This window comes from Oncorhynchus clarkii, chromosome 25 (genome assembly GCF_045791955.1).
Source record: "Oncorhynchus clarkii lewisi isolate Uvic-CL-2024 chromosome 25, UVic_Ocla_1.0, whole genome shotgun sequence".
In the NCBI taxonomy this organism is placed as follows: Eukaryota; Metazoa; Chordata; class Actinopteri; order Salmoniformes; family Salmonidae; genus Oncorhynchus; species Oncorhynchus clarkii.
In genome coordinates this window covers 3,119,289-3,134,559 of record NC_092171.1, presented here as the reverse complement: position 1 = coordinate 3,134,559, position 15,271 = coordinate 3,119,289, and the positions used below count along the sequence as shown (strand labels likewise).

The 15,271-nt window shown below is 39.5% G+C and overlaps 1 protein-coding gene across 1 annotated transcript in view; it reads right to left on the bottom strand.

Annotated features, from left to right (window-relative positions):
- Positions 1-6,806, bottom strand: part of LOC139383404 (leucine-rich repeat and fibronectin type-III domain-containing protein 2) — a 241,115-nt gene extending 234,309 nt beyond the window's left edge. Inside the window, exon 1 of the mRNA XM_071127944.1 lies at positions 6,435-6,806. The gene's annotated coding sequence lies outside the window, so the exon portion shown is untranslated. The remainder of the gene's footprint in view (positions 1-6,434) is intronic.
- Between the last annotated feature and the right edge of the window lie 8,465 nt (positions 6,807-15,271).

Sequence of the window (15,271 nt, the reverse complement as noted above, 5' to 3'; positions counted from 1 at the left end):
AAGGGGATTTCATTGGGGACTCTGGTGAATACATACAAAGCTCAGATTTCTCACTTCCTGTTTTGATTTCTCCTCAGGATTTTGCCTGCCATATGAGTTCTGTTATACTCACAGACATCATTTAAACAGTTTTAGAAACTTTAGAGTGTTTTCTATCCAATACTAATAATATGCATATATTAGCAACTGAGACTGAGGAGCAGGCCGTTTACTTTGGGCAACTTATTCATCCAAGCTACTCAATACTGCCCCACAGCCATAAGAAGTTAAGCACGTGTTGCTGTTGTAGACGAATGAACCTCGTCACGTGTCTTTTCTACATTCGCTTCAACAGTTAAACCCTGTCAGAACCCATAGCGTTTGAGTAGCCATCCAATGCAGACTTTTTTGACGAGTTTGTTAAGGCGTTCCACGCCAAGCGTGCGGAGAGGGTTGGATTAATCCTGTGGGGAAACTGGGGCTGAAAGGCCAAGAGGAGAAGCAAAGCTTTGGCTTTGTTGGCGAAGAGGCACCATATTACTCAGTTCCCGAATGGCCAAGACGAGAAGACTGAGGGACACATGAGGGAGGCAAAGTCTGAAACCTTCTATCGTCTTCACTCCTTCGAGTACCGGGTTCCGATTGCTTGGTTGGGTAGTCACGCTGTATGCGCATGACCATTCTGGAATTCCACCAGATTGTACCTAATTGTACCTATTGCAGAGTCCACTTGAGTACTTAAAGTATGGATTTTGGACACATGTGTTGCTCTTAATCCTTTTGGTCTCAAACTTATCTGTCATGGTTTGCAGATAGAGGTCTTGAGTACAAAACAAGAGATTCAGTGATGAGATTTCCTCTGCTTGCTTAGAAATCAATATTTCCATCCTCATCACCTGAGTTCTCTCATCAATCATTTGGTCAGCGACTTCAATGAGTTCTGCTGATTTGTCATCCAACTTAGTAATTGTGTTCATTAACTGATAATCTTCGGTCTGTGGCATTTAGAGTAGAACAGTGTTACTTTGAGTAACCTTCAACACAACTGCATGCATGTTATCAAATTGAGTGCTCCTGTTTGTAGATAACTTGTCAGATTTATCTAGCTTGGCGTGGATATCGTCATATTTAGTTTTGGCTAAATCGAGTTGTTCCTGTAGAAGACAATTTTGTTGAAGAGTTTGTGCTCGTTCATCGTCAAGTTTTTGCAATTACATTTAATTGTTCAGTTTTCAAATGCAGTTCCATAGCTGGCAGAATTGTTCCTTTTTCTGCTTTTTTCATTCGTATCTTGGTTCTCTCCAACTGTCCCTTTATGTCTAAGGTCCTTTGCTGTTGTTTTGGGATTGATTTGCACTTTTCGCACCAAAGTACGTTAATCTCTAGGAGACAGAATGCGTCTGTTTCCTAGAGGAATTTTCCAAGATATTTAAAGGCACAGTCAACTTACTGTATGTCAACTATTGACCCACTGGAATTGTGATACAGTGAATTATAAGTGAAATATTCTGTCTGTAAACAATTGTTGGAAAAACTACTTGTGTCATGCACACAGTAGATGTCCTTACCAACTTGCCATAACTCTAGTTTGTTAACAAGAAATTTGTGGAGTGGTTGAAAAACGAGTTTTAATGACTCCAACCTAAGTGTATGTAAACTTCCTACTTCAACTGTAGGTCTACATGCATTGTGAACTGCACTCCAAACTGACATGGGCTGTCTGTCCCCGCCATGAGAGTTGATGATTGATATTGCATAGAGCAGAGAAGACTGTAGAGAAGCCAGATTTAGACATTGCATATCATTTAACAGTTCCATTTCAGGTCATGCTGTTGATATAAATCAGTTATTATAATTTTCTGGTTTCTCGCAGTGATTTATCCCGGGAAAGGGGAGTGGTTTTGGGTGGGGAATTTCGGTAAATCTCAGTAACCGGGTTCCTGTTTAATCCTAGTTAGAACAGGCCCTTGAGGTGCACCTCAACTTGTGTTATCATCAGGAATATTATAGACTGCCTGAGGAAGACACCTGTCAAAACACGTTGCGTGCACCATTAGTAATTGTATTCTATTGTTGTTTGTTTCTGTGCCTGGTTTATTTTTTTAAGTGTATCATATTATGCAACATATCATGTGAGACAAAAACTTCAATGTTATTTGGAAGGATTCCCCACCCCCTATGTTTTCCTATTCCCAACCTCCTCATGCCCTCTTAGGATCTATTGATGCTACTCTACCTATCCTTCATTCACCACCATCAGGGACCACTTGTCATTATGTCATAACCAAAACAAACACACATAACAGGACTTGTATCTTTGAGGGTGTATACACAGGATATGCAAATGACCACAGTTGAAAGTGGCCTGTCATATCCATCTTTAATCATCTTCAATTGTTCTCTAATATAATTCCCCTTCTTTCTCTCTTTGTTTGTTTGTCTGTCTCTTTCCCTCTCTCTGTATCCCTCTAACTCTCTTTCTTTCTTTCTCTTCATAATTTCCCATGCACAAAAACAACATTCCGTTGTTGCCTCCTGCATAGATCCAAGATATCCCTGGAGTAGCATTGGCCTACATTTCAGCACAACCCAGCATCCATGTGATGTGTCCACTGATTGTGTTTGCTTGTCATACCAGACCTATATCTCTTTCAATGATTGGCTGTGTGCACATTCAGCATTAACCCCTTGAGGGCCATTTCCTGTACAGATGTCAGCGCTTGGCAGACACCATGTATTGGGAATGAATCGCCTGGTTTGTAACGCAAAGTGGATATCTGTAGTTTTGTCCATATCAGGGTCAACAACAGTGCACATGGGCAATAGTCAATCCCCATTGTGCAGTAGTTAAATATACCATGGTAAAAATGCAGGTTTGTTTGTCGAGTGTCATTTTGAGAATGTGTGTGCTCAGAATTAGAAACAAATCCCTCCCCTTCACATGTTGTAAGATCTTTCTCTCTCTCTCTCTCGTGTGTGTGTGTGTGTGTGAGTGTGTGTGTGTGTGTGTGTGTGTGTGTGTGTGTGTGTGTGTGTGTGTGTGTGTGTGTGTGTGTGTGTGTGTGTGTGTGTGTGTGTGTGTGTGTGTGTGTGTGTGTGAGAGAGAGAGAGAGAAAAGAGAGAGAGAGAAAAAATGTGACAGCAACAAATACTTTTTTTATGGAAGTGCCACATGCAGCTAAACAATGGGGCAGTTTGATCAAATCTCTTGGCTTGTTTGTTTTTTGAAAAGCCTTCACAATACATAAAACAGCAAGTGTCTTTGCTGTGTAGTGACACCCCACTGGGCACAGACAACAATTTATTGTCTATTCCACGTTGGTTCAACATTATTTAATTGAAATTATGGGGAAACAACGTTGATTCAACTAGTGTACTGTATGTCCGGTGGGGCGCCTTAGTATATTCACCATGTATTCATTGTGGGCTTGAGAGCCCAATGTCTTTGTTCATTCTATGCCACACCAAGCACTTGAAATATTAACTCTGCTTTATGTTGGAATAAGAATGTTATATCTGTTCAATCGAATCCCTATTTTGTGGGATTGACTTGAGAAATAAAAAAACCCTGATAAAATGTAGGTCTAACCCCTCCTTCAGAGTTTTCAGACATTTCAATTATATTTGTGTGCAAGTGCTGTTTGGATCATGCATGTAGCCTGACATGTAATTACAATCAAAAAAGGAGCATGAAGTTTAAGCAGCTGCTAAGTTTAAACAGCTGCTACTGTTTATGATCTATCCTGTTGCCTAGTCACTTTACCCATACCTATATGTGACTCGTTTCAGGAAACTAGAGCTATGTTCGAATACTCATACTGACCGCACTAACCGTACTATTTGTGGCGTAAATTATATATAGTATATAGTATGCTTATTGGTCATAGTAAGGATATAGTTAGTATGCCAAAAGTTCCCAGGTGTCGTACTACATTCGCTAAAATACGAAGCATACAAGCAGTGGACACTATTTCTGTGCTTTTAGGGCCCATAATGCAATTCTTCAGAAAATGGGTGTGGCTTTACATCGTTTTCAGATTTGAAGCCAATGGCGGAAAATATGCAACCAAGTCCAACAACCAAGTCCAACAAAAGCGGATACAAGTTAATTGCTTTAACTAATTATGACAAATGTTAAGAAAATGTTGATGAATGTAATAAAGTAATGACTTTTCAAATAAGTTACCTTACACGTTATGTTGGCTGACAATTTGTTAGGTATGCTATACGCTATCCTTACGAACCACATAGCATATCATTACAGCAGTATGTACAGGTATGTTAGTTAGCTACCTAATGTTAGTTGGCTACAAATAAATGAAACCGGACAGTATATTATCTAAATGCTATCTAACTAACTACCCAATGTTTACTGACTTGATTATTTCAGTTATTCTTAGCTTTGCTAAGTGGTAAAGTTGCTGTGCGTTCTCAATGGACATTTGGGTGCTTTCGTAAATTTGCTCTGGCTAGCTACTCCGATTTCAGAGCACACTCGTCTGAGTGTACCAGAGCGCAGAATAACTGACAAATTTACAAACGCTCAACACCCATTGAATATGGCCGGTGTCAGTAATGTTGGCAAAAAAGTGTAATTGAATTGTTGCCAGCAGCACAGTTACGGTCACTAACGCGCTGGATAACATAAAACAGCCTAACCAGCTCTGCTAGGGTGAGTAAAATGGTCAGAGTGAGCTGTTCTCACATTTGTGTCTGGAAGTAGCTAGCCTACACCTCAACCAGAGTGTCCAGTGTGCACTCTGAATGCACCAGAAGCGAAACACTCTGAATTTACAAAAAGACGATCTGACAACCCTGAGTTTAGGAATGCCCAGAGCGCACTCTGAGCGCACTCTTGCACTCCAGATTGAATTTAAAAACACAACCGTACTATAAACCAGCCTTTAGTCTTGAAAGCTTTGGTTGTTTAGTACATGGCCTCACATGTTAATCCTTAAAGAGATGGTGGGGGTAGGGTTTAAGAGAACGATGCTGAATGGGTGTAGACAAAGACGAAATCTCCAGTAGGTGTACCAAAAATATTCAAGGGGCATTTTCTCAAAAGTGAGGTTACAATTTTATCAACTTTCAAAGCATAATTACTTTCCCATTGTTCCTCAACTGTAGAGTATGATATGCTATTTTCTAGCTCTGTCTCTACTTTTATCCAATGTAAAAAACACAATTTCAAATGTTGCTACATAAGACAAATGGAGCTGGTCGGTCACATATTTACATACCTACCTAATTTGCATCTTACTCCTCGGTACTTGTACCCCATGTATTTAGCCAAGTTATTGTTATTCATTGTGTATTTAGTCTTCATTATATTTTTTTATACTATTTTTCAATGTTCCTCTCTGCATTGCTGGGAACTAACCATTTCACTGTTAATCTACACCAGTGGTTTACAAAGCTAATTCGTATAGCACAGACACACGCACGCATTTTCTCTCCCTCTTCCGGTCTCCCCAAAAACACATGCACAACGTTTTTTCATCAGTGTCATTAAAGATGGCTATAATTATTGTGATGTCAAGTTCCTTATAGTGGAGTCATTCTTTCAAATTTCACAAAGGCTACAATAATAGGCTAGAGAGACATGTTTAAAAATCCCACACATTAGTTATTGGGCGTGCACATACTTAACCCCTTGAAAAGCAACACACACCAGTCCCTACCCAAACACGGATGAAAGCAAGCACACACTTCGCCACAAAATATATGTAGGCTACATATGATGTAGGATCGACGTGAGACAAATTAGAAGCCCGAATTTCAATTTGTGCAAAATCTTCACATTATAAACACACTTAGGCCACTTTATGTTCGCATGCTTTCGCATATAGTCTATGGCTGCCTTCTGTGGTAGAATTAACCTCTCAAACCATCCAACACACTGCAGAACTTGGAAAAGGATATAGGTTCCAAATCTCGAAACAATTTTCACTGACCGTGGCTTGAGTTACATTTTGGTAAACCTGTGTAGTGAAATCACATCGCTATATATTTCTGTTTTGCTCAATAAGGCGATGCAAAAATGTTGCAGTTTGCTGTATTTCTACATGTCGTCAAATAAATAGCCTACTCTGAGACGATTCGATTTTTAACCTATAAAGTGCATCTTCCAACTATCTGAAGCTTGTATAGCTGTGTGATTGTTGAAGCTAAAATGCAATATAAAAATACACTTGTTGTGAACCTTATACAATAAATCCCACACACAATATCACTCAAGTGGGTTTATCTATGTAGCCTATGTTAATTGTTTTCCATCCAGCATCATCAACTGAGGCTGTAAAACCCATAAAATACATATTTACTACTAAACCATATTCAAGAGCCTTTCAGTTGTCGGTCTTTCTTTTTATAGTGCCCTTATATCTGTTTAACAATATTTAAGAGAATGATCATCTCCGACAATGATATAATATATTAAAAGGCGCAACCCTTACCTTTACAGCCAGATACGTATCCATAGTGTGCTATCAAATGTTATATTCTCATCGTCGTTATTTACACATACATATGTGTTTCCAGGGCATCATGTCTTATTCCAATAGACAAACTGCAAAACGAACTAAAAAGCTGCATCCTTCCCTTTCACGACTCCTCGGGAAAAAATGTAACACCGATAAACACAAGAGGCGACAACAGCTTCACAGCATACTTGTATAGTTCCACTCAAATGTGTTAGAAAAATGCCTTAGTTGGAGCTCTACATGCACATCTTACTGTTGGTTTTGCAAGTGCTACAGTGGCACTATAGTTTCCGCGTGTATTTCCCTACCTAATTCGTGCGTCCTCTATAACAACATTGCATGTTTGTAGTTGTTGTTTAATTAAAGGAATCGTTTAGAGCTAGACACATCCAAGTAGGCCACGAATGAAATGAAGAAACACAATAAACCAAAGTGTTGATTCAGCCTAAAATTATAGCATATTCAATTGTTATTTTTCTCAGGAAAAAATTACTTGTCCAAGCGCGGAGAGTCCCCGAGACCCAGCACAATGGTTTACGCACAGAAAAGGCAGAAGGGGAGAAGGGAATAGTTGCATGGCAAGAACATAGCTACACATGTACATGAGTAAAGACACTTTGCCATTAGGAAGATTAAGTAAATAACACACCAAAAAGAGTAGCGTAGTTTTCAATTGTGGCGTGTTGTAATTTGCTGCTAAGGATTAAGGTTGATGTTTTAACAAAGTGGATTTAGTGTGTGTAAAATGCTTGCTCAAGCAGTTACAGTGGCTATTGGAGAGATTGCCTGCCATCTGATGGTGCAATATTTTGCCTTTGTTTATTACCAAACAATATTACCAAGAACGATTTGAATCGCAAATAATTATAACTGTCGGAGTGCCACACCCTGCAAAAAAGTATACAGTAGACAACAGTATGCTTCTATTGTATGCTTTTTGCAGGTGTGGCACTCATACATATGGTGTATTTTCAACATATGTGTAAAACACAACATGACCAATGCAGCATTATCAAATGCAATATAAAATAACTATTCCATACGAGGCTAGTTTTAGTAGGACAAGATATAGAATAAAAATGTGCAAAATTCCTTAATGTTTTAAACTATTCTTTAAGTGCATTGTAACAAAAGTGTAATGCATTGCTACATGGTATTACTCTGGCTGATGTAGCCTGCGTTTTTGGTCATATGTAAAATCTGAAAAGAAGTTGTGCATATTTAACGAAAAAACTATAACATTAACAACCCTTACATAAGTGAGTGTGCTCTGTGTTTTTAAGGGAGGAGAAAAGGTCTGTTTATTTGTTGTTTTTAAACCTGGAAGGAGGCATGTTCTGATATGGCAGCTGTTCTCACCTTGCTTTGAGTTCATGAAGAGGTTTGCTCTCTATTCCCTCCCCTTTCCTTCAATGCAATGCATGATCGATGTGGACAGCAGGAGACAGAGAGAGGTGCCTCCCTTTGTCTCCCTCTCACACTGTGTCATTGATCACAGTGCCTAGCTGCAGCACTGAAATCCACTTAAACTATAATTTCAAGGGGCAAACACTTAAATATTCCAATTACTTTGTATATAATAGGGTATTTTCACATCTGAATTGTTTCAGGATTTGCTTTGGTATTCAATTTATACCTGTTCCCAAGATGGAGCAATCCCAAATGCTGTTACAAACATATCTTGCATAGAGGGCCATAGACACACACAAAAAAATGCTGTGTTAAAAACAACCCAATTTATGTTATTTGATAACCCAGCGCTCAATAAATATTGGACACAACACATGCTGGGTTATTTTGACCCAGACAGTTGGGTGGTGTGAATAACCCAACAAGTTGGGTTGTTGAAATTACCCAAACAATGGTTCATTTAACCATCAGTTGGGTATTTTTTACTCTCATGCTGGGTTGACCAAACAGCTGGGTCTTTTTTTGTGTCATTTCCAGGTGTGGATTTCAGCTATATTTTATTTGCCACCCTCGAGAGTTAATATCTTTCCTGTTCATCGTGTTACGTTTACATACTTTAAATTCAAATGTTCCTGAATGTTTGGGTTCTATAATATTATGATTATTTATTACATAGGTGTACATATTAAACTGAACAAAAATGTAAATTAACAAAAATATAAATGCAACATGTGAAGTGTTGGTCCCATATTTAATGAACTGGGGGAAAATCCATACGCACAAAAATGTATTTGTTTTACATCCCTATTGGTGAGCATTTCTCCTTTGCCAATATAATCCATCCACCTGACAACTGGTGTGGCATATCAACAAACTCATTAAACAGCATGATCACCTTGAGCTGGGGACAATAAAAGGACACTTTAAAATGTGAAGTTTTGAATGCCACATATGTCTCAAGTTTTAAGGGAGCATGCAATTGGCATGCTGACTGCAGGAATGTCTGTTACCAGAGAATTGAAAACCTAACCTCCATTCACTATGTGAGTGCAGGCTATGGATGGCATATATATATTTTTCGGGGCCATTTTAAATACAAAAATTATTCCACGCATATACTGTACAGTACGTAAAATAAAGTTGACCCATTTAAATGGATCTTCTTTGGAAGGATATCACAAACAAACACACCATCAAGTACTGTGCTGTAAGTATGAATCATAGAAAATGACATTATGTGAATGGAAATAAGGTTTTGGGTTTTCACTTTGTTCTGTATATGTGTAACTTTTGTGACTGACAACTGCTGCTATACATTGAAAGGTTCTCTCTTGCAAAGTAGATCTTAATCTCAGTTACCCAAAACTGTATGAATATAAAAGGTTAAATTAAATAAGTGTAATTGGCTTCTCCTGACCAAACCTGGCTCTTAAGGTCTGTCAGGGCCTGGGATAGTCTGAGCTCTGGCTGAGGGAAGGGTTGTGGCTTCTCACTGTCCTCCGTGTCTCCACCCCCTTCCTCCTCCTGAAGAGCAGACTGCAGCAAGATGCCTGAATGACCTACACACGCATGCACACACACACACGCAGATACACACAGTTTAATATGCATGGAGCATACAGTAGATATAACGTTGTTACAGAAGTGACAAGTATGGACAAATATATTAATTAAGTTATGTTGTTAACACTTTATTACCTTTCATAAAGCTTTTATAACATTTGTCATAACATGTCATAAGCACTTTTAAATAGTGATGAGTAACGCCATAAGATGTTATATAACTAATTATGAATGGTGTTAAAGATATTCATCCTGTTGTCATATACTCTCACAATTTAATAAATAATACATACAATGATCAACATGACACTCTCCTAGTGTTAACCCTGCACTAGTCAAGTGTTATCCCTCGTCCTCAACCCTCATCCCTCCCCTAGTCAAGTATCACCACTCCTCCTCAACTCTCATCCCTCCCATAGTCAATGGTGTGTATTCATTGATGTGGTGTGGTATGTATTCATTGATGCTAATGAAGCCATGCTTCCCATATTTTTTTAAAATAATAAACAAACAAAAACACTTATATTTTGTCTTTCTGTGTTTAATAGTTTCTTTAAATTTGCAAGAGGCTGAATGTATCTCACCGGAGAAAGCATTCGAGCAAGCGAAACAGAGCCCCTCTGACTCTGAAGCCCATCTATCTGATGCTGTCTGGTCAAAAAGAGTATGACATTGTTGCCACCCCTGTGGCATTGAATGCAGGAGAAGCCAACTAGCATTTGATTTAAAAAAGTTTTTCAAATTATAGCTTATCAGTGTTGAGGTAAACTGAGTGAGCTCAACTGTGAATGGTCTTGCCACAAAAAAAAGTTGTCAAGGGAAGCCAGTTTGGATTTGGCTTCACACCAATCATATCACATCAAAAGCTAAACGTAATTGGCAGAAAACTTGAATTGACGCATCTCGTTGTGTTGTTGTCCACCGGTGGCTAGCTAGCTAAAATGTCCCTTTCCTTAATTAGCCATGGATGGAGACAGGGATTTGGATGTGTGGTTTTACTTAATTATCCATACTGGCCAATGATTATAACGATGATTCTGATCCAACCATAATTTCATACATTGTGATGCTGGCCTGAGAGGATGGAAGTTCAACATGTAGCTAGATGTAGTAGGCTAATGTTAACTAGCTGGCTCATCGTTACCCATGAAAGGAAGTTAGGCTAGAATAAATCAGAACCATGGACAGCCACATCATATTTAGCTCATGTTGATTGGACTAAATCGTTTTTGGTATATTTTAGTTGTCACTGTATTAGACTAAGTATCGATGATTTGATGATGTTGAAGTTTAAATGGTGCTGGAATAGTGGAGGCACCGTAGCTCCTGTTTTCTTTGCGATTTTTGGGGTAACTCTCCCTGGTTCTAAAACCAATTGTCACGCCCTGATCTGTTTCACCTGTCCTTGTGATTGTCTCCACCCCCTCCAGGTGTCGCTTGTTTTTCCTAGTGTATTTATCCCTGTGTTTCCTGTCTCTCTGTACCAGTGTATTTATCCCTGTTTCCTCTCTCTGTGCCAGTTCGTCTTGTATGTTTCCAAGTCAACCAGCGTTTTTCCGGTTCTATTGCTTTTTGCATTTTCCTTTTTCTAGTCCTCCCGGGTTTGACCCTTGCCTGTTTCTGGACTTTGTACCCGACTGCCTTACCATTCTGCCTGCCTGCCTGCCACTTTTGTACCTCCTGGACTCTGATCTGGTTTTGACCTTTTTGCCTGTCCACGACCATTCTCTTTTCTCCCTTCTGGATTAATAAACATTGTAAGACTCCAACCTTCTGCCTCCTGTGTCTGCATTTGGGTCTCGCCTTGTGCTTTGATACCAATAGTTGTTTAAATAGTCTAAACATTTTGGAAAGATTAACTTGCTTGACCATACTGTAGGTCATGTAACAATTTGTTACATGCATTATGCTTTGTGGACTTCACCGAACAGAGGTTGCTCTCAGCTTTTGTGATGAAAATAAGGTGTGGTTGAGTTTATTCTGCCACTGTATCTTCTTGTCTTGGCCTTAGGCCTATATATCATGTTGGCAAGGTATACAGTGCATTCGTAAATTATTCAGACACCTTCCCATTTTCCTAATTTTGTTACGTTCCAGCCTTATTCTAAAATGTATTAAATAAAAACATTTCCTCATCAATCTACACACATTACTCCATAATGACAATTTGAAAACAGGTTTATAGAATTTTTTGCAAATCTATAAAAAACAGAAATACCTTATTTAAATAAGTATCCAGACAATTTTCTATGAGACTAGAAACTGAGCTCAGATGCATCCTGTTCTCATTGATCATCCTTAAGATGTTTCTACAACTTGATTGGAGTCCACCTGTGTTAAGTTCAATGACCAAGAACCTGAAGGTAAATCTGAAAGAGCTCCAGAGTTCCTCTGTGGACATGGGAGAACCTTCCAGAAGGACAACCATCTCTGCACCACTCCACCAATCAGGACTTTATGGTAGAGTGGCCAGACGGAAGCCACTCCTCAGTAAAAGTCACATGACAACCCGCTTAGAGTTTGCCAATAGAAACTTAAGGGACTCTCAGTTCATGAGAAACAAGATTAACTGGTCTGATATAACCAAGATCGAACTCTTTGGCCTGAATGCCAAGCGTCACGTCTGGAGGAGACCGTGCACCATCCCTACGGTGAAACATGGTGGTGGCAGAATCATGCTGTGGGGATGTTTTTCAGCAGCAGGGACTGGGAGATTAGTCAGGATCGAGAGAAATATTAACGGAGCAAAGTAAAGAGAGATCCTTGATGAAAACCTGCTCCAGAGCGCTCAGGACCTCGGACTGGGGTGAAGGTTCACCTTCCAACAGAACAACAACCCTAAGCACACAGCCGAGACAACGCAGGAGTGGCTTTGGGACAAGTCTCTGAATGTCCTTGAGTGGCCCAGCAGAGAGCAGTGATGCTCCCCACCCAAACAGACAGAGCTTGAGAGGATCTGCAGAGAAGAATGGGAGAAAGTCCCCAAATACAGGTGTGCCAAGCTGGTAGCGTCATACACAAGAAGACTCGAGGATGTATCAGCTGCAAACAAAGTACTGAGTAAAGGGTCTGAAAACGTATGTAAATGTGATATGAGTTGTTGTTTTTTAAAGCATTTGCAAAAATGTATAAAAACATGTTTTTGCGTTGTCAATTTAGAATAAGGCTGTAACGTATCAAAATGTGAAAAAGTCACAAGGTCTGAATACTTTCAGAATGCACTGTATAAACTAAAAGGTTATAGAGCAAACAACGCAAATATCACAACAATATTTGTTTTTTTGAGGGGGGAGATTTGGGTTCCCCAGTGATTTTACCCACGCCCCACTACTGATCAACTCTGCTCTAGTCATGCGTAACCCCTCCTTTTTAACCCTCCTCGCCCCTGCATTGGCCAGGTATCACCCCTCTCCCTCCTTGCATTACACCACATTCTTTCTTTTTAAATCACAATGAACATGTCGATTGGCCAAAATATATGTAATTTCACAGAGCCAGCTAGCAATTATCATTTATCATCATGATAATTAAACTAATTTCAACATTTTAGCAACAATAGCTTAGGGATATTATATATTTACTTACACAAACTAGAGGACTTCAAAATGCTATGGTGACACCATTTATCGAAATGCAAGCAAACATTACTCTTAAAGCTTTGGATGCGGTCTATCATAGCGCCCTTAGCTTTATCACAGGTACACTGCATCCTGTATCAAAAGGTTGGATGGTCCTTATTAAACTCCCGTAGATCCCTTCATTACTACCTTTTGTTTACAAAGCTCGACGGCACAAGCTGCTTACCTACCTGACTTCGCTGTTAAAACAAAACAATATGAGACACCAAACCTGTTCACTGGAATGGTTAACTCTTGAGTTTCCACTAGTAATAATTGTATATATGGTGTTTCAAGCTGTAGTGTTGACTCTGTAATTTGTAGTTAATAAACATTGTATTGATCATTTTGAATTTGGTGTATTGTTGTACTTAGGGTGCCATTGTAATTGAGACCCTGGTCTCAATGGGTTCCCCTAAATAAATACAAGTTGAAGAAAAAAGCTAACGAGCCATGTTATTTTATTTACCACCACTCAACACCGTTTTCTTTTGTAATTCAAGTGGCCCTAATACTCTTTCATACTTTCTCTGAGCAATTGAATTGGTATAAAATCAATAACCACCTTTTCCATTTTTTTTTGCCTTTAATATAGCTCAGCAATTGTATTATTTATTTTATTCAGTCTTGTTTTGCTCATCTTTATCAAGGGTGCCAAATATTTTGGAGGTGACTCTATAACATTTTTATACTGAAAAATCAATTTACACGGCACTACAACATATGATACCAAATTAAGGAGGCAGAAGAGTGTTATGATGCAACTCTCGCATTTCTACCTGCTTGAACGGCAATAGCTCAGATAGACATGAAAACATTAAATGAACCCGGGAAACTACATAACATTCAAAATGGGTGAATCTTTCCTTCAAATTAGCAGAAGCTGCTCTTTTAAAAGAAATTGAGAACATGTTAAAGCATTAAACTGCAGTATTATGATAATTTCGTAACAATGATGGCAATGAAAAAAGCATGACTGACAGAACAATATCACTGATTGATAGTTCTACACTATATGGTATGTGGACACCTGCTTGTCGAAGATCTCAATCTAAAATCATGGGCATTAATATTGAGTTGGTCCCCCCTTTACTGCTATAACCGCCGCCCCTCTTCTGTGAAGGCTTTCCACACTAGATGTTGGAACATTGCTGTGGGGACTTGCTTCCATTCATCCACAAGCATTAGTGAAGTCGGGCACCGATGTTGGGCGATTAAGCCTGGCGCACAGTCAGCGTTCCAATTCATCCTAAAAGTCTTTGATGGGGTTGAGGTCAGGGCTCTGTGCAGGCCAGTCAAGTTCTTCCACTTGACGAACCATTTCTGTATGGACCTTGCTTTGTGCACAGGGGTATTGTCATGCTGAAACAGGAAATGGCTTTCCCCAAACTGTTGCCACAAAGTTGGAAACACAGAATTGTATAGAATGTCATTGTATGCTGTACTGTTAAGATTTCCCTTCACTGGAACTAAGGGACCTAGCACAAACCATGAAAAACAGTCCCAGAATATTATTCCTCCTCCACTAAACTTTACAGTTGGCACTATGCATTTAGGCAGGTAGCGTTCTCCTGGCAACCGCCAAACTCAGATTCGTCCAATGGTGGTGAGCTTTACACCACTCCAGGCGATGCTTGGCATTGCGCATGTTGATCTTAGGCTTGTGTGCGGTTGCTCGGCCATGAAAACCCATTTCATGAAGCTCCCGACAAACAGTTCTTGTGCTGACGTTACTTCCAGAGGCAGTTTGGGGTTCTGCAACCAAGGACAGATGATTTTTACGCATTACGCACTTCAGGACTTCAGGCGGTCCCGTTCTGTGAGCTTGTGTGGCCTACCACATCGCGGCTGAGCCGCTGTTGCTCCTAGACGTTTCTACATCACAATAACAGCACTTACAGTTCACCGGGGCAGCTCTAGCAGGGCAGAAATTTGACTAACTGACTTGTTGGTTATTATTGTGCCACGTTAAATGTCACTGAGCTCTTTAGTAAGGCCATTCTACTGACAACGTTTTGTCTATGGAGATTGCATGGATGTGTGCTCAATTTTATACACCTGTCGGCAACAGGTGTAGCTGAAATAGCCAAATCCACTAGTTTGAAGGGGTGTCCACATACTTTGTATATATAGTGTAACAAAATGTAAAACGTCCCCTTCAAAATCTGTCAATTTAAGCTAGAGATACAGTAAATGTTATAAATAACAGGTCTTTACATC